Source organism: Cyanistes caeruleus, chromosome 3 (assembly GCF_971803275.1).
Source record: "Cyanistes caeruleus chromosome 3, bCyaCae1.hap1.1, whole genome shotgun sequence".
Taxonomy (NCBI): domain Eukaryota; kingdom Metazoa; phylum Chordata; class Aves; order Passeriformes; family Paridae; genus Cyanistes; species Cyanistes caeruleus.
Genome location: NC_141703.1, coordinates 25083928 through 25111427, shown reverse-complemented (window position 1 = coordinate 25111427; position 27500 = coordinate 25083928). Strand labels below are relative to the sequence as shown.

The 27500-nt window shown below is 36.9% G+C and overlaps 1 long non-coding RNA gene across 1 annotated transcript; it reads right to left on the bottom strand.

Moving 5' to 3' along the window:
- On the bottom strand, positions 1 to 27500 carry LOC147654019 (uncharacterized). The gene is made up of 3 exons (XR_015285404.1): positions 27387 to 27500; positions 6904 to 7032; positions 1 to 2760 (listed from the first exon to the last, which is right to left on the bottom strand). It is a non-coding gene; the product is annotated as an uncharacterized LOC147654019 (long non-coding RNA).

The following is a 27500-nucleotide window of genomic DNA, read 5'->3' as shown; positions in this document are numbered from 1 at the left end:
GCTTTTAATCCCTTTTATTATAAATTGAATATCTTTATTTTAACAAACATCAACAATGCACATTATTGTGCTCCAAACTATTCATTACTATTCCCCACAGTGTACCATTACATGATACGCCATAATACATGTGTTAATATAATGCCAAGCATCTGCTTGAGTATTCCATAGTATATTTCATTCTCTCCGTCTCTCTCTCTTTGTTTAAACAAAGAGGCAATCTCACAAAAGACATTTTCTATATAGGAAACCACAGAGCCATTCAGCCTCATGCTGGAGAAGGACAGAAACACAGTGTGTGTCATTTTCTGATGATTCAGGCTCTAGTTCCAAGTCTTCAGATTCCTTGACAGCAAGAAATAGACTTGGGAACAAAAAAATACAGAGGTAGATGTGAGGAGGTGGATTTAAGTGATAGTGCTCATATAGGGTCACCAAAACAATGTGCAAGCAATTTGTTCATGATCTCCAGGTGCCTTTGCTCAGAGCTGCAGTACCAGGACCTGCCGGTGCTGGCACCTGGAGGGAGAGTCGTTTACTCAAACAAGTAACACCATTAACTTCAGAATTAATTCCTCAGGACAATTACCTTTGCTTTAGGATCAGAGAATCACATAATCATTAAGGTTACAAAACACCTCCAAGATCATCAAGTGATCAAAGATTGGGCTTGTGTTTCAGTTTCCAAAGAAAGACTTATACTGAAAATATTATATTAGTAGTAACCCCTGATGACTTCAGTTTTGCTGTTACTCAATCTACTGACTGCAACCTTGTAGCTATTTTCCTTGCAAAGGGATTAAAATCCCCCATTTGGAGTCAACAAAAACATTGAGGCGATATTACTGCCAACAGAGAAAAAGGTACATTTCTGTCTAAACAGCTAACTAGCTTGTTTGTTTCCATTTTGGTAGAATTTTTGTTTTCCTTCTAGGCAAGCCTGTTAACAAAAATGACTAATGATTATTGCATCAAATGAAAGGTTATTGTTCCAAAGACATTATCCCAGAGATCTCGTCAATTACTGTAAAGGAATTCTGCTTGAAACATATTAGAATAGTTCAGATAAATTGTAGGTGAGCAGGAAGAAAAGGGAAAATGGATGATGGTACATGGATTATGTTTTAAAAGCTGTACATTGAGTCTAAACAATTCAGTGTAATCTGCATTATCCCCCAAAAAGCCTTTTGATTGTTTTATTCCTTCAAATGTGCCCTATTTAAATATTTTTCAAGCTTTACATATGGTATCTATGTTATTAGCTCTCTAAAGTGTTTACATGTAGTCTCAAAACGCAATCCTCAAGGCACTGTAATTTACAGAGAAGCTAACACTGTCATAATAACATTTTTATCCTACAACAGATCAGAGCTTAAAGTAATATTGCAAAGTAAAACAAATCCCATTAAATAAAACAGAGCTACCAGCAATAAAATTACAGCAAGCTGAATCACCCTTGAGAGAGCGCTGCGGAAGCCAGGCTGTGAAAGGGTGCTGAAGCAGAACGCAGGAGCAAACGATGGGGAGTGAACAGATTACAGACTCTGCTAAAAGTTAAATATGCATTCTTTCGCCTCTAGGTCTCAGGGGAGAACAAAGACAGACTTCCATATGTAGTAATTAATGCGGTTTAGCACCTTCTCTTTGAGCAAGTCTATGGCCACACAAAGTCCAGGACTTAAGGGGTGAGTATGTATTTTCTGCGTTGCAAGGAACAGACCTCCACTACAATAAACTGCAAACCTGAACAAAATACAGAACTTTGTTCCTACAGTTTTTAATTGGCTGTGCTAAACCTGCAACATTTTAAACATTCCTTGAGTTTCATTGGCAAGTAAAGAATGTGTCCCACTGCATGCAAACAAATAGCAACAAAACACCACAACAGGAATTATCAGGTTGACATGCTTGTCAAAAAATCCCTGGTAAAAAAACATGATTCTAGTGGTAGGGTACCATGAGGTTTTGGGGGAAGAAATAGTATTTCCAGTCTATTTTCTGCTATGTAGTTGCCACTACTTGTAATGTCCACTGTAAGTGCCACCTTCTCTGTCTGACATTGTGAATTGCTGGCTGGCAGCCCCAGGCTGGCTGACCACATTATTCTCTGCAGTCTCTGTACCACATTTAAAACAATATTTCAAGATAAATACTGCAGGAGAAAATTTTACATGTTTTCTCAAAACTTACAGAGTAAAATTTTAGATTCTGTGAAACATTTTGCCATTGAGTTCAGAGAGTCCAGGATTTTACTCTCTTGGTATTTATGTGCATGTTAAATGATCAGTGCTACTCTCTTTGTAGCTGAAAATAATTTCATCTTATTCTGAAGACCTAAGATATACCAAAATGATCCTGAAAAGTCACAATTTGCTCTGTCTCAATTGGCTTGAAATACATCTCTGCTGAAATTTCTTTCAAATGCAAAATATCTATCACTGCACTGATTAAAATACAGAGAAAAATATTATTGCAGAATAAATAATTCTTTCTCACTAAACTGGGAAAGACTTGGAAAGAAAAGGCTGTTTTTAAGTAGAAACAATTGACTTTACAATGACCACTGCCATATATTTAGGGCTGCAGACTAGCTTTTTAATATGTTGAAGTGTCCCATTAGCCATTTCTTCTTCAAAGGTGTTCTTCTGATTTAAGAAGTAAAATCAAATCCCAGCTGTCTTGAAAAACTACTGCATTCTCATTTTTAAAGAGTCACATTCTCTTCCTTGAAATGTTGAAATTTTTTGATGAATGTGTCCTCTGAAATCCAGAAATAAAATGTGGACAATGTTTAAAGAAATTGAATTAGATTACAGTAGGTCCTTGAAATGTGGCATTTTCTGTTCTGCACAAATGCACTTGGTCAACATACTATAAGCAACAAATTCATGATTACATTCAGCTATCCTTATCTCAGATCTCGAGCAAACTTAAGACCCCCTCTGAGTCTTATGGCATTATAAAATTTTCTTCATTTTCCATATGAAGGATACTCCTCAGACCCCACTATTACTGCAGCCAAACAGCCTGATATGAGAAGAGCAATGACACATGTTTTAAAAAAAACAAACCCAAATGGAACCCAAACCACCAAACTGTATCATGAAAACCACAAAAACAGCTTAGCAAATTCACTTGTCTGCTCACAAATATTAGAAAAAGACAAATAAATTCCAACACACTGTTCTTTACTTGAGAAACTGGATAAAATCATGGGATAATCAATGTTGAAAGCTGTGGATACTCATAAAAAGTTTTTAATCTTTCTGAAAGTATTTCCAATCCATTCTTTTGCTCCACCAACAATATGTAAACAAGCTAACATATTAGACCTTCTTTCTTAAACAAGTCTCTTAGAAAAATCCCTCTAGCTAATGGATAAAAAATGCAAATAATCACTTTTCTGTCAAACTGAATCCAGAGACATGGAGTATGTCAGTTCAGGACCATGGAATTAGTAAATTTAAAACAAATTAAAACATTTTACACTGAAAGAAAACTTCCATCACCATATAACATTTATGTAGTCCCAAATAAAAAATGAATGCTAGAGCAGTGTTGCATATTTGTAGACAGCAATATTTGGGTGCATATTCTAAATGTCTGTGGTAGTCTGTGCAATTAGCCAGTGGAAAACAAACATCTTTGACTACTCTGTAAGATCCTCAGTGTGATTCCTGACACAGAGGAATGTGCCTGTGCACAGGGCAAGGACAAGCCTGTCCTGTGAAATTCCATGGACACTCAAGGGTCACTGTTGCCTCGAGGCACTCCTTGGAGCACCTTCTAACTAGAAGGGCAAAGGGAGATCCAGGCTTTTTCTCCTTCTTTCCAAAGGACGGAATACAAAATTGTTGAATTAATTTGAAAGGAAAATCCCACCATCAATTCACTGGGAAAAGTAGTTTCAAATGTTTTTCCCATTCATGGGCCTTCAAAACTCCATTAACAGGATGCAATTCCAGCTTCCTCATATATATAGACCATTATATGACATAATACAAAATGAATTTCTTAAAAAATAGTTTTTTGTTGTTCATTGACGCAGCCCAAAATTTACCAGGGAAGCATGAACCTGAAGTTTAAAGCAAACAGAAAACAAATACACTTATTTTATCTTCAGCACACAGTAGACCAGAGGATTTCATCATCAGGGTCTTCATTACTGAGCTCAGGCAAAGGTATATGAGATGTAAATAGTTTTGATCTAAAGACTTACAATCCATTAGCCCCCTATAAATATTTCATGTCTAGATAATTATAAAAATGAAAAAAATTATTCATTTCTACTCTAAATCTATTTAAGATGAGCTTCCATCTGAGCAATTTATGCTTTTTTTCATATTTTTCCTTCTCATACAGGCACCATACATCCACAGTGTAAAGATCTAGACCACTAATTCAAAAGGATAATAATTGTACTATATGAATATGAGAGGAAGACAATATGAATTGGATTGGGTTATCTTGACATTACCATCAATTATCATAATTCCCTCTTTTTATTGCTGCAGTGTCAAGAGGAACCAAATGATACTAGAGCAGTAAGTTGAAAACTGCTGTAACAGCACATGCCAAACACAGTCTCCAATGGTAAAGACACTAAACAAGGCTAGTGGGGCAGCTAATATTGTGATTTTACCAAGTGAGACCTGAATGACAAAGATCTGCTGAAAGCCAAAGAGGTGGTTTAAGAATTCCAGGACCTTCCAAGCCTCTAAATCTTATCCAGATACTTAGATTGAAGTTCTTCTCAAATTACTTTCTGATATATTTTCTCAATCCTACTACTCTAAAATTTTAGCAAAATAAGGTTTGCAACTCATTCTGTGTCTTCACTATGCACTGAGTAGTTTTCTGTGAAAATACTCTGTCCAAAAGTCCAACTAACTTGGAAAATTACTCTTCTTCTACATAATGTACCTCTTGGCTATTACTGGCGTAGTACACAGAGATTGAGGAAACTCTGCAGCTAGACAGGTAAAAAGCCATAATTCCAAACACCATACTTATAAAACAAAAATGATTAATTTAGCTTTACAAATCACTTCTCTGTGCCACATGTCACATCTTAACTAGGCTATCTTGAACTTTCCATTTGCAAAATGACATTAAAACATGAATTAATTAATTCTAAATTGACTCCCTGATGTGAAGGCATAATGTAATAAGTTATTCTAGCTCCTTTGTTGATGGAGGAATCTGAGACAGAAGCTAGGAACCTCAATGTCTAGCACATCAGGGCAGTTTGAGGTTAGGTGGCGTGATTACCAGTGCTAGATCCAAAGAGGTTTACAACATGATGTCTCCTTCACAGAGACTTTCTGCATAATACACAGCAGAGTTAGGTCTATCTTTAACAGAAAAAGCTGTTTGTTTGTTTGTTTTTTCTTTTAAACAACATAGAATTTTAAAAATCCTACAAATAATCAAAATGGAATAGGATGTATACATTTTATATATATATATATAGATATATATATGTATATACACACGCATACACACAATATCTCTTGCAGCAAGGTGTGTGCTATATTTAACTTAAAAAAATCTCACAGGTCTCCTAAAGTCAAAGTATACTTGTAAATAATAAACCATCTAAACTGGTTTACACATTAATAAGCAAAAAGACCTTAGGCCATGCTCACATTAAACTACAACTGTGCCATCAGTAAATGAACATCAATTGAAATCAATTTAGCTAGGATAAAAAGTCCCCTTCCCCTGCTGCTGCTCATCTGGTGTGCTAACAGCTCCCAGTGATGAAACAGGTGCTTGTAAATTAATTAGCCTACTGAAACACACCTTAAAATGAATTTCCCAGAACACCCTGGCAGTGAGCCATCCTGGTCCCACGAGCTGATCAGTGTTCTGTAAATATTGAGATTTGATAAAGTAAACGCTACTCTGGCAGCAGATGGTTTGGAATGCTCTGTTGACATTGCCTGCGATTACTTGGATATGAAGACTTTGCTTCTCATAGACCTCCTTTGGGAGCCACTGGAGGACTTGATCCCCTCTCCAGCTATTTGCCTTCTAATTGAAAATCCTTATTCCCAGATGGAGCATAATGCTACTGCTTCAGGCGTCTAGCTCTGCACTGCTTGACTGTTGATACATGGGTAATTGCTTTCAGTAATGCAGGTTAAATGTGACATTTAGTGCTTAATAAAAATCATCAAGGCCAAAGCCGTTTATCATTCTTACACTCGGGCTGTCAGTTCTAAAGGAATTCTCAATTCATTTGAATTCTTGTTGAAGAGGCAAGCAGCTCCTCCCTGGGAAAGGGGGAGAGGTTGAAACCAAATTTGGGCATTTTGCTGCTTTGTTTCTAAGGCCTGTTTGCTAACAAAACACCTTTAAAATTAACCTACCAAACATGGCAACTATCTGCCTTTGTAGTTAGTATGTTGGTGAATAATTTATAATCAGCAGCCACTGTGTACACAAACCACATAAACCAGATGCACTACACTGCACCTTCTGTGGGTGGCTGGAAACTGAAAGTTATTCCTCTTGTAGCATCATAAAGAAATGAACCTGAAAGGAATGGACTAGGCTAAATTGAGTATTCTCAAATTCTAAGCATTAAAATGAACAAGGAGGGAAGAAACATTCATGTCATGGTAGGCATGGAAGCTTCACTTCATTGAGAGTGTTCAGAATAGTTTCTGAAGCGCTTTTTTAATCATTTTTGTTGTTCTTTTTTAATATGATCATTCCTATTGGGGCAAACAGAGTAACATTCTCATAATGCTGCATTCCACAAAGCTTCAAATTAAGAGATTGAAAATGAGGGTAGACTGGAATCTGCTGATTGAGCACTAAGAGTGCAGTAACTTCCCTGCTTTCCTGTCTTGCCACCAGTTTTACAGGCATGATCTTTCCAAAGGGTATACAAACCTCTGAGTTGTGGATAAGCAGATCAACATTTAGACCACTCCTACTCCCAAAAGTTCATTTTCTTAATTCAGAGACTTGCTTCCTGTAACTTCTGTCTTGTTCTTCCAGAGAACTCCAGAGTTGCCCACTCTAAACCAACACAGAAAAATACTTGCTATAATACTTGCTAAGTTTTTTGGGAAAACATAGAAATAAGTATTTCCCCTTTTCATTAAAAAAATAAAAAAATAAAAAAAAATTAAAAATTGAAGAAGCTCTGCCATATTGTCCATACAGAGGTCCAGAACAGATCTTAAATTTAGAGAGGTATATGGATCTGTCAGTACTCCTACTGCTGACTAAATTTTAAGGATTAATTTCCTAAATTTTGAGGATTAAATTTAGCAGAAGATTGTTTGCTGTAGATACTTTGCTCTTTTTCCTCTTTGCTGGAATACCATATATTAGGAATTCCTCTTGGGAAAATAACTTTTAAAAAAATATAGTGGATGCTAAGTAACTTAATGGATAATAAAGTGCCTTGTGCTTCTGGGACTGCTATTTAAGGAGCAACCTGATGTTTTATGTAAAATAAGTATTGCAGTCTTGGGACCTCACCCCACATTTCTGTAGGATTAACTACAGGTAAAGCACTTTTTCCCAATAAGAGCACACATTTCTATGAGTCATTAACAAGCTCCCACAGGACAAATGGCCTTTTTTGCTGCCATCTCCTCCACTCTCCCATTCCTCCCCCAAAACTTGGGAGTTGCTAAGTAAAGAATAGCAAAAAGAAAATCAGTAATAAAGTATCAATACAGGCAGGGGATGAAGGGATTGAGAGCAGCCCTGCCAGCAAAGACGTGGGGGTGCTGATGAATGAAAAGCTGGATATGAGCTGGGAACATGCACTTGCACAGGAGGCCAGCTGTGTCCTGGGCTGCATCCAGAGCAGCGTGGCCAGCAGGGCGAGGGAGGGGATCCTGCCCCTCTGCTCTGCTGAGACCCCACCTGCAGGGCTGCATCAGCTCTGGGGCCCTCCGTTGAGGAAAGACCTGAACCTTTTAGAGCAGGCCAAGAGAAGGGCCACAAATACAATCAGGGGGTTGGTGCACCTCTCCTATGAAGACAGGCTGAGAAAACTGGGATTATTCAGCTAGAGAAGAGAAGGCTACAGAAAAACCTTATAGCAGCTTCCCAGTACCTAAAATGGGTTTATAAAAAAGATAAGGACAGACTTTTTACCAGCAATAGGAAAACGGGTCAGGTCATGTTTCTAAACCAAAAGGGGATAGATTTAGGCTAGATATGTGACAATTTTCTTCCAAATGTAGTGGGGAAACAGTGGAACTTGTTTCTCAGTGAGGTGGTGGATGCCTCATCCCTGGGGAAGGGTATAAAGGGGCATTGAGGCCAGGTTGAATACAGCTCTGAGAAGCCTGATCAAGTTAAATATGTCCCTGTGCATTGCAGGAGGTTTAGAGTATGAAGGTCTCTTCTAACCCGAACTCTTCTATAATTCTCCGTAAATGCCTCTTCACCACATAGGCAGTAGTGCTTAAGTATAGACTCAGCTAAATATAGCAGTACCAAAAAATTTGTATACAAAAAGTACTTATTTGTGCTCTCATGTAATGTATTAAAATTTGCAATTAAGCAGTTCTAGTGCATATGCTCTATTGCATATCTAAGCTCACCTATGGCTTGAGTAGGCTGCTCATCTGCTGTATTGTCTTGACATGGGACACTATATATTTCTTCAGCACTGAATGCCACAGAGGGTTTTTATGGGAATTTCAACTATCTTCAGAAGCAGTGGGAAGAAAAGCCTCGTACTGTTCTGTGGATAGCTGCACACAAGGCATTGTAGTCATCAAGAAAGGCAGCGGTATCTAACCATAAATATTGGGCTAGAAGATCATTTCCAAAAATGATTCAAGGGAGGAAACAAAGGGCACAAAAAATCTATTGGATATTAGGCAATAAAAAAGCAAAAAACATTATCCACCAATCTTGACTTGAGAAAGTAGCAACTTTCTCCTTATGCAGGCCCATACTTTTGTTTCAAGATGAAATCCTATTTCCAGAATAGTCTTTGGGATCCTTAGAGAAAAAGTCTCACAGTGGCTGGGCAGGGGAAGCAGAAAGTAGGAACTGGTTAGAAATGGGAATCAATTCCTTCTTCATCCTCTTCAAACAGTGATGTTACTCAAAGCAGAAAGAAACAGTTATTTCAAAGATCTGAAAAAAGAAAGTTTGAAGAAATGCTCATTTAGATTTTGTGGTTGTCACTGCCTTGGTTGAAGAAAAAACTCCTTGAGTAAAACTCGCACTCCCCTGACACAAAAGAGAAAATTACTTCATAATATTCCCACCACTATGAAGAAAATATTCATCTTGCTTCATTTCTGCATGTGCTCAGTAATCACAGCCACAGTAAGTTAAATACAATAAATATAGGAAACGTTCAGAGAATGGCAAAGCATTCTAACAATGAGAGGTCCCACTTTGGTCTCCAAGCAGCTCCTTTGCAGCTTTGGAAGAGCCAGCTGCAGGGTTGGCAAGGCAGTCAGGAGCAGAAGGGCCATCTTCATTAGCACACTCAACAGAGATCTGGAGCTGCTGCTGTTATTCAGAAAAGACACATTTGAAATCCCAAGGAAGTTCATTATAAAAAAAAGTTTGACTGGGACAAGGCAGTCAGTTAGAAAATGGTATATCAATAGAAATCATGCATGTCTCCTCTGTGTCAATCTCTTTTCCTGTGGTTTAAAATTTCAAGTTCATTTTAGACTTGACTAGTAAAGTTTGAGGTGGCAGTTCCTCAGTTCTAGTTGATGACAAGTCTAAATGACCTACTTTGGTCCAATATTTCATTCTCTTTCTAGGCATGGTACAAAGAGTGACATGGCCTCGTTAACACTGCCTTCTTTCATGGTTGTACATGTATGAGCCTGGAGTAGTAGAGCACCACTGGGAGAAGTCCTTGCTGCTTATTGTTGCCCTCTACATTTTTATCTACCACCGTCAAATGCTCTCAAAATTCACAAGCCTCCCTGCAACAGACTTGGTTTGTGAGGCTTATCTCCTAATTTCCCTTATCAGCTTTCTTCAAATGTTACCCCTAAAAATCACTTGTGCTGTTACTTTATTGTCTCTAAGACTCTAAATTCTCCCTAAGACTCTCCTCCTCAACTTTCCTTCCAATGTATCTTGCTTTTAACTCAAATATCTTTAGCCAATTTTTATCTCCCTCTGGCCTGGAAGCAATTTCTGGTCTCTATGTCTCACTCAACTTTGAGAAAATTATTTCCAGGATTCTGAACTTTGGAGTTTTGAGACTCTGATCTTTTCCTGACTTCTTCAAAACATACAGGTTTTGCACTTCCTCTGCATCATCAGTCCTTCTATTTCTTAAATTCCAGATATGCACCCAGCTAGCATATTTATTTAGTTAGTCCTACACTATAATACCCATATACATGCTACTAATTGATATTTTATTAGTAATATAGGGTATACATTTTAATCTAATGTAATATACATACACTTAACACACCCAATAGTGTATGAGAGGCGCCTGTCATGATGATTGCCCTGAGTATTAGACAGATATTTCAATTTCACCTCAGCAATGCCCTGGCATGAGATCTCTATGCACAAGTGATTGAGACAGGGTTTACAATTTGGGTGGGAGGAGTTAGTCTCTTACATCACCATTTCTTTGGACTATGTGCCTATCTCTTGACTATTCCACTAATTCCACTACTGGTTCCCATCACTTAGACTCCATGACCTAGCCCCTGGCAGTACCATCAACTTCATCGACCAGTAGCAGGCCCAGCTTTGACTCTGTAACAGAAAATAATATTTAAATTTGTTTAGAATGAATTAGCCCTTTTCAAAAGAAGACAGATAACTGTTTCTGAAACAGGAAGAAATTTTACAATGCTTTCGAAGAAAAAACACTTTTTTACAAGTGTTCAAAGTGGCCTGAACAACCGATTTCAAGATTATTACCAATGTTACATTTTCAGAGAAGACATTTTATATCTGTACATTGAGCTGGCAGTATTTTTGACCACTAGTGTTGATTCTTTCTCCTAGAAAACAAATTAAAAGGGTCTCAACACAGGTTGGCTGTCATTACTGTGGGCCAACTGCTGATAATACCCTCCCCAGGACTACTTCAAGGTTTTCAAAGGTAATAGCCAAGAGGTACTGATCTTCCTTCTGCAGCAGTCATTGTGTGGAAAATAACACCATTCTTCATAACTGAAATTTATTTAGATGTTCCTTATGTAAAATCTGATATACAAACAGTGGCTTTTTTATACTCAGAATGCACAATTTCAGTGGATGTCCCCTGTGCATTTGCCCAAACAAATAATGCCTGCTTCTTTAATGCTACATCAATGTTAAAGAATTTCTTTCTACCAGTTTTTAGTAATAATATGTGAATCTACTTCTACAGCTGTTTTATTGTGGAATAAATCAATTGCTCAAGGACTTCTTTCTTAATTTAGGCTAGTGACAATATATAAGGTTCTTAAACCCATTTTGAAATAAATACTTGAAACATGAAAGATAAAAGGGTATTTTTCTGCTGCCTCTTAAAGTAGGAGTTTGGTCTATTATCATCATCATTTCTGACTTTTTCATTGTGTGTGAACAGGTTTAATAGGAATTTTTAAGGACTGCAAAAAGTCTTGAAATTCTAAATACTCTTAAATTCTGACATACAAGAAAGATCGCTATTATTATAAAAGATAGTTAATTATATTTGGTCTATATTAAAATTACACAGATAACATTATTCATTCATGTGATAAAATAAGAAGTTATTAATCAACACCAGACACTATCCAAGTAGGTTAATTGTATGGTCAGTAGAAAGAAACAAAAAAAGTGTTTATATTTCCAAATCTGGAAAGGACTGTCAACAGCAAGTGCTAAACAATTGTTGAAAAGGAAAAATATAGTGTTGTTATTATGGTTTTTAATTAAATATTCCTATCCATACTATGTTTAAAAATATGATTTTATTTAAAATGTTAGGCAGAATTATTAATGCTAGGAAGACATCTATTCCTTAAAATAACTGCAAATTTAGAATTAATTATGAGCCACTGTCCCTAGCCCAGGATATAACAGATTGCATCTGAAATGCAGTTTGGTCTGAAGTTCACAATATTGTAATAAGCCAAACCTGGGTAGGCTGTAACAATCACAGGATGCTTTAGATTTATGCACAGATCTCACATATACATTAATAATTTGCTAACAGACCAGTTTAAAAATGGGTTTGGGAGTGGATGCTCACCTTTACTGTCCAAAAAATCCCCCAAAACAAACCAAATTCCTTTTAGAAGGACAAGAGAAAATAATTACAAAAACTGAAATGCTACTTCAGACCTGAAGGAGTCTTGCAGGCCTACAGAAGTTTATACCAAAATAAAGGGCACAGGGAGAATATCTATAATGTAATGCATGCGTGAAGACAAATCCTTCCTGTCTCTGGAAATACTTCAAGAATTCAGAATATTTTCACAGGAAATCCCACCAAGTCTGTGAAAATAAATACAATTATGCATTGCAGTGATAAAATAAGAAGTTATTAATCAAAAAAAAGACACTATCCAAGTAGGTTAATTGTATGGTCTGTGGAATGAAACCAAGAAAAGTGAGTATTTTTTCAAATATTGAAAGGACTGTCAACAGCAAATTCTAAACAATAGGTAGAAAGGGGAAAAGTTTTCTTGGCTTTATATTTTCACCATTGCTTTGGACAGGATGAGCTTAATGGGGCAACTATTCCTGTGCTTGCAGTATGTTAACCATTTCCATCCAAAAAAATTTAGGAGCAGCTAATTTCAGAGCAACAAATTTTAAGTTGGTGTGACAGGTACGGTTACCTAAGACCAGGTAAAAGAGCCAGACCCTAAAGGAGGTTAAGAACATAGAAAATATAAACCAAAATATCTGTAAGGTCTATAGCATAACAGAAATTTCAGGCAGGGGCTGCATGCACAGGCAGGGGCTTGCAACCAGTACAGAAAGTTAAAGAAAACAAAACACCTGAAGGAATGATGATGTGTGACCCTGAAGTGTATAATTGCCATCTGGAAAATACAAAATTACAGTACAGTATAAAAGTCACCTAGAGATAGAGATGTTTAATAATAAATCCTGTAAGACCAGAAAGATCCACCTTCTTCCATCTGCCAAAACTATTTGGGTTGTCTAGCCTGACCCCCAAAGATAAATTCAAAGGTGTAATTTGCCTGCTAATAATGATTGTGTAGTCCAAAACTACTGAGTTCCTGGTTCATCTTATAGCTAACATTTTTTGCTTGGCATTCAAACTGTTCATACAAATGAAGGAAATACCAGTAGCCACTTTGCTCATATTAATATTTTGGCAGAAATATGTTGAAAGAGTTTAAAGATAGGCAAGAAGGCACCTCTGTCCAGCAACAGGGATGAGTACCCCAGGGCAAACTGGGAATACTGAAACTAATACACAAAAAGTTTTTTCTTGGCATTCATCAAGACTTCTAAAACTGCCCACCCTTTCCTCAGATGCTGATTGTGTGGAGACTCTTACAATATACTTGAATTCACCACAAACAGTCTAATAGCCAACCTAACCATGGAGCCTCTGTACATTTTATTAACCAATAGCAAATGTATGCCGATTTATATATCTCATTTCTCTGATTCTGATGATTAGACACTAGTAAACACACTATAGTGCTAAGTGTCGCTATCACAACGCTATTGACATTCCAGACTTGATCAGACTTAAAATGACCATGATCTACCCAAGCTTTTCCCTGACTCAAGGGAGACCCTTGGGGAACAGCTGTGCTTGGTGCAAGTTGATGCGGTGGTTGACTGTGATTAACTCTTTATGTCTTGAAATGCAGAAGACATTCACAAAGCAAACAGATCTTTCCTGTAGTGAAGTTATCCTGAGGAACCCCTGGGACAACAGGAGTCCAGAATAAATTATTGCATGAAGGCCGAGGGAAGGAACACCTGGGAGTGACTCAGCCGAAAGTTCTATAACTTATTTCTTCCTGCCTCTAGAAATGTGAACTCTAGGATGGAAACTTATGGTCCTCTCAGCTAATTTCCTGGAGCAAAATTTGCTTCTGAAGTTTCTGAGTTTGAGCTGCAGATAATCATCTAAAGTCAATACTTTTATAGGTTTATCATCTTTCTTTTGCTCTGTCCTCATTCTGCTTGCTATGGCTTGGTTTGGAAGGAACCTCTAAGACCATCTAGTTCCAACCTACCCACCATGGCAGGGATACCACCCACTAAATCAGGCTGCCTTTCCAACCTGGCCTGGAATCCTTCCAGGAATGGAGCAGTCACAATTTCTCTGGACAACGTGAGTTCATTTCCCAGTCTGTGCTCGTATCTGGAATTTCCCCAACCCAGGCACAGCACCTTGTACTTTGGCTTGTTGAACTTCAGCAGGATCTTGTGGGCCCATTTCTCAAGTTTGTCCAGGTCCCTCTGGTTGGCATTCAATCCATCTGTTGTATCAGCTGAACTGTTCAGTTTCCTGTTATCTGCAAATCTGCTGAGGGTGCACTCAATTCCACCGCCCTTGTTACTGAAGAAGCTATTAAAATGTCCCAAGACATCCTCAGTGCTCATCACTGGCCTCCACCTGGACATAGGGCTGTTGACCAAAATTCTCTGTCTGCTAGCCAGCTCCTTATTCACTAAAGTCCACCCTCCAAATTCAAATCAATTTGAAGAAAAGGATGTAATGTGAAACCATGCTGAAGGTTTTTGCAAAAATCTAGATAGATGACATTGGTCAGTCTGCGCTTGTCAGCTATGGTGAGTCCCACAGTCTGTAGTTCCCAGGGTTTTCCTTTCTATCCTTTTCAAAAATAGGAATGATTCTCCCTGTCATCTCCAGCAGTCAGCCTGATTGCTCTAGCTTTTGTGGAAAACAAGCAAAAGCCTCCATCTGGCCTTTGTTCCCCAATTCTTGCAATAGTGGCAGTGCCACTGCTGTAAATGCCAGCTTGTGACAGCTCCCAGAAGCCCCAGAATTGGCTCCAGGTAAGTTTGGGTCTTGGTCTCTGTGGGCTCCCTCTGCACTCCTTGGTGCTCCAAACAGCCTTGAACCAGGAGAAGCCTGAACTAAATCCTTTGCTTTAACATTCCAGAGGATGTGGTCACTCACTGCCTCTCCTTATGAAATCCACAGGATGACTCCTGCCAGATGATTCAGCAACACCAGGAAGGAGCTTCCCTTCATAAGACCATGGAAAGCAGAAATCCACAACATTATTTGTAACCAGGGAAATCTGAACAATCTTGTATTTTTACCCAGGGTTTTCTGACTGATATCTTCAAAGAAAAGGAAATGTCATCCATGCAGAAATGTCTGGAAGGTCCAGCTACCCCAAATATACCTGGCTTTTAAAAAACATTAATTTTTAAAACTGATTAACCATGATTTTCTGTTACAACTCATTTGTTTAATCCAGAAATATAGATTAGTAGAAATACACAGCTCTCTCTTACAAGTAGTAAGTGAAATTATTAGGAAACAGAGAACAATATGTATGTTTGCTTCTCTGAAACATGTTTTGTGAGTTTCATAGAGCTATAATAAATGATTTTATACTGCCATATTCATGATGATGTTTTAAATGAATTCATAGTAGCTCATAATATTTGCAGTGGTTTTCTGTAAATTCTGTAGAACTAAAATTAGTAATTTCATTACCTCTTTATCTCAAGGGATTATCTTTACAACTTCAGATTTTTAAAGAATTTAAGTCTACTCTGAAGATTACTAGTTTAGTAATATCTAGACACATTATTTTATGAGTTTTGTCTTTCTCAAAAATTGTATTTTTCATGATCTTTCACTGTCCTTAAACTTGGATGTCTTACCAAGTAACAGAACTATGCATGTGCTCATTTTTATTACACCCCAATAGATTTTTCAACTAATATTCCTATGGTATTCTGACATCATGTGTGTGATATTTAATTATTTGTAAACATTCTGTGGAAACAATCAGAACCCTGTAATAGGGTAGGATTCTAATTTATCACACTCATATAAGCATAAATTTTCACTCATAATGTCATTTTGTTTTCTCCAAAATTACTGTTTTGCAGGGTTCTTAGAAGACTTGCGTGCTGTTTTTAGAGTTGATTTATCACTGGAAAAGTCTCTACATTGCTCCCTCCAAATGTTCCTTCTTGCATTCTGCAGGACTGAAACTCAAGTGAAAATCTTTTTTAATCCCTATGTGAAATGACTGTTTTCTGTAGGAAAAATTGCTAAGAAGTATGATGATGAGTAGTGAAATATGAATCTGTTTTTACTTTGGTCTAAAAAAAATGAAGCCTTACTAAGAAGGAAAAAAGCCTTTTAGGACTGAGAATATAAACAAACAATCCAGAAATTTCAGTTGAATTGCGTGTATAGGGCACTTTAAGAACAGTTCAAATATTATTTTTCAGAATACACACATACAAAGACTTACAGGCACAGCTCTGATGATAAACAAACACAATTTTAGGTAGATCACAGAAAGTCCAGGGCTTAAGCATGCTAAAGGATTAGACCAAACATCAAGACAGCTAATATGTGATGGATGGCCTCCGAACAACACTTTTCTTCACAGCTCACCTAACCACCAGGTGCTAGCCACCAAAATTCACAGGCCCAAGGACCTGTGAATGTCCCATTTGCACCAAGACTCTATCTTCATGATACCACATTTTTCACCATCCTTGGGCTTCTTAGCACTCAGGCCCACTGCTAGTAAAAGCACTATGAGAATTAGCCCTAGTCAATACTACAAAATCCCTAATTTATAACCCTCCTTTTTTTTAGGTGCTCCAACTACTTATCTCTCAGTTAAATCTGAGAAGGTTTGTGGGGGTCACAAAGTGCTGTGTTTTGCTTGGCCCAAGGACCAGGAATCACCTCTAGAAGCACACACAGTTTAATAGCATGGAAAGATCCTGACCTTCTCTGATACTCTAAGCATGTTAGGTGAGCAGGAGATACCTATGCTGACAGTTAAATGGACCACATGCCATGACCAAGGTCACTTTATGGGGTTAATCTTGGCTCCTCTATGTCAGAGTTCCCATTAGGAATGGTTTGTGGAATGTGCTATCCCCTGGTCCATGCAAGGGTGCACACTAGAGCTGATGGTGGGACAACAATCCAGCTGTGGCTTGGCTTTGTTTATTTCTAAACATAGCACCAACACTCAGTACCTCTCTCACACCAAAGGAGCTCTAACCAATCTTGCCCTAAGAAGTATCACAGCATTTCCAGTATGATGGATTTTGTACTAAAGGCAAAATTCCCCTGGGAGATGGGGGAGAAACTGTAACCAAATGCCTTGTAATTCAAACCTTCATGTATAAAATGGAGCCGCTTTAGTAATCCCACTTCTAACAGCTGCACTGCTTCCGTGTGCCGTAACTACGGACAGAAGTTGGGATTTCTGAATGTAGCTTAGTAGCCAAGAGTGCTTCAAGCATTTCTGTAGGGATTGGTGCCCAAAAAGAAGTTAACAATTGCATTGCCACTTGCATGCTAGAAATCTGCAGTGGGGGAACCCGAAGATTCAGGGTCCACATTGGTCTAATGATGCACATGGGAGTAGCCTAATGGCAGGATACGATAGGTTTGTAGTGAGTTAATTTTATTCAAAGAAAGTGAAATGAAAATGAGATTCTTGTTTCATTACTATAAACGCGATATGGTGAAGCATGCAGCCAAATACAGATAATTAGCTTTTTGGTTATTTCTCATCTGTTATCTTTAGGAGAGAGAGAGATTAAATCAGTTTAGTTGGTTCTTCTGAAGCTTGCAATAAAATTCACCATTTTTCCTGAAAGGTTATATCATGTATGATCCCACCAGCATAAAAGACCAATAGAAAACACATTAAAAAGTCTCCAGTCAAGTTAAATGCAAAATAACTAAGAACATTTAATATTTTAGAAAAAGCTTAATGTTTAGAATTCAAGTAGTTCTAGCTGAAATATTCAAGTGCTTCCAGAAAATCTCATGATAAGTCATCAGTTAAAGAGTTAACTGCATTAAATTACTACACACTATTTTAAATACCTTTCTCTCAAATTTCTCTCATCTTACAAAGAGAAAGGTAGTTCCCCAGCCACAGTCAGAAACAGTCAGTTTTACTGAATGTATATCTTTAGTGTTCACAGTTTCATCTCAGAGACAAATGTTTCCCGATGTGTAAATGTTATCCTATGTAGCTGAGAAAAAATAAATCAGTTTTCCTTTAAGGAATAAAACATATATAAAGCTACAACGTAAATAAAGCTGAATTGCTGTTGCTGTGGGAACCATAACTTTGAACATCCTAACTATTGTACATTTAAATTTCCTACCATAATGTTGCATTAACTTTTTTTTCTTTTTTTTGCATTACATTTATATCTAATGTGATTCCATTTCCCACTCTTTACAGATGCAGATTAGCTACAGTAATGTTCCTGATGCAAAAACTGTTTTTGGTAAATCATATCAAAATGTTTCATGGAACTCACTGAGAAGTGTTGATATATGGAAATTGGTCTTTTAAAAAACTCTTCCTAAACCCCAAATTGCATATTTTGAATGGCACTCCCTCCTCTTTCTCTCACCACTTCCCATATATCTGAAAAATTAAAGGGAATGGCACATTCGTGACATTTCAAAAGGAAAGTTCCTATTATTGCTGGTCTAATGCTTATTATGGATACACTGTACAACATGTTAGAGTAACCTAAACAAACAAATGTTAGTAATGAAAGTTAACGTCTTCCCAAATTTTTCAGGCTTGCATTGATATTTTCCCAATGAATGGTAAAGATCCTGATATAGGAAAACATTGCATAGCTTTGGAACTTATTCATAACAAAGTAATTTTAGATTATAATTTGTAACCAGTGACCTATGAATCAACAATTGACCGTAAACTTATTATGGCATTTAAAATATACTGTGTGGTATAACTTTCACTGGTAACTGTCTTTCCATTGTTAGATAAACCCTTTGGAAATTTTCTCTTCTTTCTCTAATAATTTCTTGTCATTTTGGCTTCTTCCAGTTCAGAACAAGATAATGACAATTTCAGCTAAGAGTCAAATTTTTTAGGTACTCCATGGAATATATTTATAATGAATATAATTGTAATTGTTTAGATTAAGGTACTTAGGGACAAATAGAGTAGGTTCTAGAGAGAGCATTACAAGAGGGACCATTAAAATCAGGACAGAGCACAGATCAATAGTACTTAAGAGACTGGTTGCTTTCAAACAATTCATATGAGAGATGTTAAATTATATCAATAAATTATATTATTTCAATGAACATACTGGTAACAAAAGTTGAGAGCACTGAAAAATTCTTACAAAGTTGTGCTGCAGTGGAAATGAGGCACAGCAGTAAAAAGCAGAGTGTTTTGTTTCTCACTGTAATTGAATAAGAACGGCTCTGCACTTCTCTTTTTGCAGCACTGCATTTGCCACTGATTTCCTATGGAATCATCTGTGGGTTTCAGGTCTGTCCAAAAGCCATCTATGGCAGGTATTCCCACTGATTTAAATAGTCTAATAACATGCAAAATAATATTAATGAAACCAAACCAAAATAAAAATCTCATGGAAGAGAAGGCTCTACTTGAAACTGTATATAAGGAGGTGTGGGTGAGCAAACATATGGATGTGTATATCCATGTATGTTTACATATATTTATACAAGCACAGGTCTGCATTTCTACACTGAGCACCTGCAGACAAGCAAAAAAACACACATTTAATTGAAGGCATCATTAAGGAGAGTATATGTAGGAAAGATGAGTGTATTACACACTTCTGTAATTTGAAATTGATCACAAGTCATTCTTAGACGATCCATTTATTACAGTGTCTTGCTAGCTCTGACTTATATTTATAATCTAGCAAGCACTTAATCAAAATGTTACACAGCTTTGACAGAGAACTTTCCTATACTCTACAGGATATGACTGTAAAATGTCTTCCTTTCTTTGACTGCATGATTGAAAAATCAAGCTTTGAAATTTTATTTTAATAACATTGTTAAAGGTCTGTGTATTTCATTTCATTGTCAAAGTCTAATAGAATAATAAACCTTGATATTTCATCAGCCTTAAGTGTTTTCTTTTTTCTCTCTCTCTTTTTTTTTCCCCACATAATGGTTTTAGGATTTTAGTTACTTAGTAGATTTAAATTGTTCTCTTGGCATCTTTGTTATTGATTCAGGTATCCTTAACCTCTCTGAATATGTCGAGACATCCTTTCATACTTGAATAAGGTGGAGATTTTCACTAAAGCGCCATTTAATTTATACAGATTCCCCAAAAAATGCTCAGAACTCGATCGCTTTCTGGAATTTCTTTAACCTCTTCTTCTTTGACTCTTTTTCTATATTTTGATAAACATGAGTAAAAGAATGAGCATCATAGGTAATGATAAATAATAAATTTTACAGTAAAATTTCTCTGAAACTGATCTCCAAGTAATTCAGAAGCAAAAAAATTTAAACAAACCACCTTTTTGATCCAGTATTTATTACCTCTTTAAATCTCCAACTAAAATGATCATGCAAGTTTTATTTTGTATGTCATTGATAATAGTGATCACTAAAAGGAAAAAAACAGTTTTTTGTTGAGAGCTTAAAATATTTTAAAATTGGTTTCATTTCTATCATGGTCTAGTTATGACTAAATATACAACACTTTTTTGGGTTTGTTTGGGGTTTTCCCCTCCAATTATTTTTTTTTAATTTTTTTTCCCTCTAATAATTGAAATCAGCATTTAAATACTACATATTTGCACATGTTAATTTTAATCTGAAAAGTCAAAATGTCTCCTCCCCAGGTTCTATACCTGAGTTTTGCCTCAAAGAACTACCTTCTTTCTTCTCTCCCCTCCCCCTTGCCGCCCCCCTCCCTCGCCCCCAACCTTGCTGGTATTATTCTGAAAGTGGGGAGTAATAGGGAACTATTTTCTGACATATGCACATAGGTACTTTGATACCCATTTGAAACTGAAACCAAGGTGAATGATGGGAAATGCAAGTGAGAACAAATATATTTCAGCACAGAGCAAATCTTTAAAGAGTGCACTTACACTTCTTCAGGGAAGGCTTCCAAATCAGAGCCCACTTCCTCCATGAATTGTAGGGGCAGGGGGTTCAAAAGGACTTTAGCACAATCTTAGGCTGTAAATATTGTGTAATTGCATCAACTCCGCTTTAACCTTTTAGTTCTCACCAGTTCCTGATTTGTCTCCTTTTTTGTGTCCTTTCATATGACAAGGTGAAATATCTGTTCCCCATTTGTACCCCACAGGCTGACCTCTGATCTAGACTGTTCACTCGGAATTCAGTTCCGAATGACTAGTGTTCTGTCAGGCAAAATCTACATAATCTGCTGTCAAAGACTGTCAAACAAATGGTTGACTTCATACACCCCATTTCAGTAAAATGATCAAAACAACAGTAAGGAAAAAGAAAATCCTTCCTTGAGCTCAAAAATATGGTACAAAAATTGAGAAAATAGCCTGAAAAGGAAAGAAACCTTTGAAAAGGTAAAATTTAAATTATTCTTGTGAAGATGTAAACAGCTGCAAAACACTGAATGCTTACTCTTAATTGTACTTCAGTTGTGGGAAGAATTTCTCCCATTTCAGAAATGAATTCTGTAAATTTATTTATGTATCTATATATAGAAAATTCTCTCAGTTCCAGACTATAGTGCAATTAAATTTGTGAAGACGTACTAAAGAGCAAGCAATTATACATGATCCAACAATTGTATGGGAATAATTATTTAAAGTCCATAGGTCTTTGTTTAGAAATGTCATCAAACCAGTTGATTGGATATAAGCCACCATTAAAAATAAGTTTACATATTAGTTTTCCTCAGGGGAAAAAGAACAGTTAATACATCCATTTTTAAATGTAATTACATTTCCAGTTCTACAGGTATCTTATAGCATAGCTTGTATCTTACTAAATAATTTTCTTTTGTTCTTGCAATAAAGTTCCTTAGAATGTTAAATGAAGAAGCTGTAGACATGCTCCATTTAATCTATGTCTGCTAGAAATTACATATTTTGTGTTCTAAGAGTTTTACATCCTTTTCATACATGAGGTTGTTTTCTTTTTACTGGCTTTATATGTATAACAATTTCACTTTATTCTGTCTCTGTGGTTTTGGTTTTTTTTTTTTAATTAATAAACCTTCAGAGATACTTTATGCTTGCCCTGAGAAGCAGCAATTCACTCTGCTAAAGGTAATGTGCTATTTTGTCTCATTATAATAAACATCAATGTTTTTACAACTGCAACAGTTCTCCACCAGTATTAGCATATTTTGGCTGAGGTATTGTTTTACTGTGACCTGTATAATAAGTGTCACATTAGCAACACAACAAATCAAACGTTTGTTAATTTCCCTCGCTTTCCCACACAGCTGCTGGTGTTATCGTGTCACCAGATTTTAATTAATATGATAAGTAACACTTGCAAGACAACAGGCTGATTTTTTCCCCCCTGTGTGTATGTGTGTCTCTGTGTGCACACATGTAGACCAGAAAAGCAGCAAATAAGAGACTTTTGTGGCAATTGCCTCGTTCACATTTAAAGCAACTCAGTATTAAAAGATAATTCACTTCTACCTTGCCCTGAGAATCCAGAGGATGAGTCTGAAAATATGTTATAAATGTACTTGATTTTCCCATTCTACTGTTTAGTTTTTTTGTATTTTTAAGCTTTCATTGCCTGAGATATACATGGCAGTCTACTTGAATCTGCCTCATTTCTTTTGCCCCTATATAGGTAATAACAAATATGTGCCTGACTTACAAAAACCCCAGCAAGTGGGGTTTTTTTCAGGCATTGCATCCTTCTAACTGAATTGCTCTAGTACAAGTCAAAAGTGCCATCTATTTGTAACAGCCAGAAATGCACCGGAGGCCACTGCTGGATGGTTGTGTGGGATAAGCACATTCCTCCCCTCCATGCTGCCTCCCAGCCCACCCTGGCGTCACCAAAAAGCCAAAGAGGAGCCAGAATACAGTTTGAGGGAATTGGCATGGGAAGTTAAAACCCATTTTGTAGCGTGTTAATCACTCTATGATCAGCATCTAGAAGTAAATTCCCCGCTTCTGCAGAGGTACCTAAACGGGATTTTAGTGTGCCGTAGGAAGCACAGAAAAGAACTGACTTCAAATTAAACTAGGGAGCTTGCCACATTGCCTGAAGGCAAAGATCTCAGCAACAACACATTTTTAAATATCAATAGGAGCATTCGAGACAGGTGTATATACATAAACCCATAATTTTGTCTTGTTATTGTGTAATTATACAATACACAAATAGATTCTTGTAAAAGATATGGTACAAACGAAACTGCAAGTAGCAAGTTAACTATCACACATTTCTAGTACAGTTTTCATTAGACATAGTGAAATGTCCTGAAGATTTCACCTCCACCACTGCTCAGACCTCCCAGTAAGTAGAAGGATTCTTTTCAACATATATGAAAAATAGGGCCATTCCTTGAAGAAGTTTTGACGTCAATTGTGTTCTCTATTTTAAGGGCAATATCGAGCTTCCTACAACCTTCAAGTGGGAAGGTTGAAGAATATAACATATATCAAAATGAAAGGAGAAAACCCTGAGCAGCAGGGATCTGAAAGCAGAAAAGTGAGATGGGAATGGGTCTTGCAGAGAAAATTCCCCTGCTGATATCAAAGGAAATAAAAGTGCACACACAAAAATAAAAGACACAGAGCTGCCTTTTATAAGGCCCTGTTATAAACTACTGCTGATATTAGGCTGCTGAATTTTAATTCCCTCCTCCACTAAAATGCCCTTTTTCTTTTAACCTAGTACTCATTATAGCTTGCAAACCGACAAATTCCCCAGAAGGAGACTGCTGTGAGAAAAAAAATGCCCTTATAAACTCCCAGAATCTCTACACCATGCAGATCCCAAGTTGAATCACTTGTGTGCCAGAGAAAGGGAATGGCACTTGGACATTTTCTTAGAGAAGAAACAAATGTTATTGAGCATTTCAGAAAATATTTAATAGGCAAAGGGAATGCACAACTGTGATTAAATACTGGTAGATATTACGACCTTAAATTAGTCCTAAGGAAAAGGCACATCAAAGCTGTACAATTCCCAAAGGAGCACTGAAATATATATTCAACCAAGCCTGGCAGGCTTAGTCTGTTGCAAATTAAGTTAATATGATATTCCCATTCATATCAGGAATAAGATTGAAGCAGAGTGCACAAATAGTAGCACATCTCCCAGAGCAATGCATTTTGCTAGATGTCTGGACAACACCTCGGTTAAAGAGTGCTGTCTGTAAGACAAATGTAACACCAGAGGATAAATGGATATGTAATAATAATAGCCATGTGTCTCAGCAGAATCAATAAGGCTTTTTATTCTGTGCTTAAAGAGCTGTGAAAAGGCTGTCCCAACATGGTCCTGGATACTGACACCTAATCCCCCTGAAGAAGAGATCAGTAAATTGATATTTCTGTGCATATAAACTAAGACACGCAAGAAGATCCACACTAAAAAAACAAACAAACAAACAAAAAATCAAAAAAAAAAACCTTGCATGCTTGATACTACTGGGTCTAAAACCAAACAGATTTTAGATTCTAATTGGGGGAAAATGTTTAACATCTTGAAAAAAAATTAAAAGAAATAGTGACCATTTTCATCTGCTAAGCAGACAAAAGTTACTTCTGTGACTAAGAGAACTAACTAAAATACATCTTTTCAAACTTTGCAACTCCCTGAGCCATACCAGTAACCTACTGAAAGCCAAGTGCCAACAAAATTTCCATAGATATTTTCATGAATTTGAATGCAAATCATACATCTATACAGATATAACACTGTCATTGTTTGCATTTTTATGCCCTTTGACTGACGAACGGTCATTTCTTCTCTTATGAGCTCTTCAGGAATTAAAAAAACCCTGACAAGAACAAGTCCAGAATGGTCTAATGGTTGCCCTACCCTTGGACTTCTGGAGATAGAGAACATTTGGGGTAGATGCAGTCCAATTCCAATGAGGGTGCCAGCATGTCCCATGGCCCCCAGTCATCTTACATGTCCAAGAAACATGTTTTGGCTGCCTGTGTAGATGGGGAGAGCTAGATCTGCACTTGGAAACTCTTTGACCACACTGAGAGGGAAAAGACTTTGCAAAACAGCCCACAGAGCTGAAGGCTGCCTCCTGCCAGAAGCTGTATACCTTCAGTACTTCCAAAAGTATTCTTCACCAACCTGGCAATATTTACAAACTGCTCTCAGACAAAGTTAATAACAAGAAAGTCTTTACCACTACAACATTACTGCTAAATAAATATTGAGCATTCTTTGAAGAAAAAAAGCTGAGCTGGAGAAAAAAAAGCTCAGAAAACTTGATTAAAAGACTTTCCTAGGCACAAAACTCTTTCAAGAATGCCAGTTGTGGCACAACTGTGCTATTAGTTAGGTATCTAGTAGGTGAGAGTATCTCAGCTTGAGACAAAAGTTCACAGCCATCAGAGACAGGGAACTAGCTCAATCAGGTTGTTAAATCCTTGCTTTCCTAAAACACTACACCAGGCTGTTGGACATCCCAAGGGTAACTCTTTCAACTCTGTGACACTCGTACCAGTAAGTCATCAGTTTTCCAAACTTGGGTGTAGCTACTACAGTACAACAGAGCTAAACTGCCCAGGATGTTCTACATATGGATGCAAGTAAGGACACTCCCACTCCATGGAAAACTTTCACATTTATGTTTGTGTCTAAGCTGAAGTGTTTAAACTGGATTTTTATGTGCAGATTTGCCATTCATGTGATAAATGTCTACAAAGAGAGACATCTATGGTCTATGTGAGCTCAGTTTTGCTCAAATACAAACTCTCATTCAAGAAGAAATGTCAGCTTTAAAATTTTGTTTCCTGAAAATGTTAATTCATACCCTCCCTCTAATTCATACATTTGCGTCAGTTGTCAGCACTGAGCTGGTAAAAATCTCTGCAAAATTATCAAGCAGATCTTGATTCTCTCTGAGCTTTGTAGTCAAGCCAGCCTTTTGAGGGGCATTTGAAAGGAGAACTGACCAGCTGACACACTGAATCAGTGATCTCCTCCCTCACCTGTGTAGTTAGTTCTAACTAGTTAAAATAAATAGAAGATAATTGTGAGCAATGTGGAGCAAGTTTTGTTTGGTCAGTTAAGGTGTTTTTGAATTTATTGCAAAATTTTAGGAAACACATTTAAATTAAGAATATTTTTGATAGAAAAAATATACACCATTGAACCTAGTGTGTTTGTCTTTAAGAAGGTGACTAGTCTAGTCTGAATACTGCATTATGGACATTCGAGAGATGTGAGAAATCATGTGAGACAGTAAATGATTCAGTAAAATTGTGTTCTTGTGCTTTTTTTTTTTTGTTAAATTCCTACAAAATTGTACTTGTAATGTAACAATCGCTTCGTCATGAATAGGGCTCTTTGTCATTTGTTAGCTGACCCATCTCTGCTGTTGCAAAAATCAAAAGAGAATTGATTTTGACGAACTGACATGCAGCTTTAGGGTAACACAACCACTAGATGAACAAAAAGCCAGCTTCACCACCAGTAGGCAAATCGTACCTGTGTACCTGTGTACCTGTGTCAGGTATATGTGGTTATAAGGAAAGGAGTAGAAAGAAAATCCAAAACTATACTCTTAAAATCTGAGACCTTCATTTGGTCTTGGATTTATCTGGGGGTTTTCTAGTGTTCTTATCAAGAACTCAGTGATTCCTACTTTTTCTTCTAATTTTAGTGATTAATTTTAGTTTAGCCTGCACATTTCATTAATTCTAACATCCCTGCCTCTATTATTTCTGCATACATAATGTTCAGGAAGAAAGTGGCTATGAAGCTTGCTCCTAACTCTGCCTCTCATTTGAAATAGAAGTGAGAACCTTAACTGTTGAGACTAGGTACAGTGGTTGATTGTATTATAAACACAAGTTATGATGTACTGATACACGTCATGGTATAGAGCATAATTTTTGATTGTATCACAATGATATTCATATTCTGTATCAGATGCACATAGGTTTAAACATTTCTGGGAAAATATCTCTGGTACCAGCATAAAGAAAAAAAAGAGCTCTCAGAATGGTTTGTAAAATATAAACAGATAATTAGATGTGCCAAAAATAAACCACATTTTCATTATGGGAGCGTTGAGGGAGAGCTCTCATAGACATGTTGCTGTTAAAGGGGAGTAATTCCTACAGTTTTTATTCACCTGAAAAATCTTCACTCACATTAAAGGAAGGATTCAGTTGAAGAAAGGCTTTTGGATCAGGTTGGGAAGACTCACTATTGTCCATTCACTTATTTGCTACACTGCTTTTTAGGGAAAAAAACCCAGACTTACCATAGTTCCCACCACTGTTGTACTCTTTATGCATCTTGAATAATATTAAGGGATAGCCAGGAATAGGCATATCCAGGGGACTGGAGTTGTTTATCCTGGAGAAAATGGGACTCT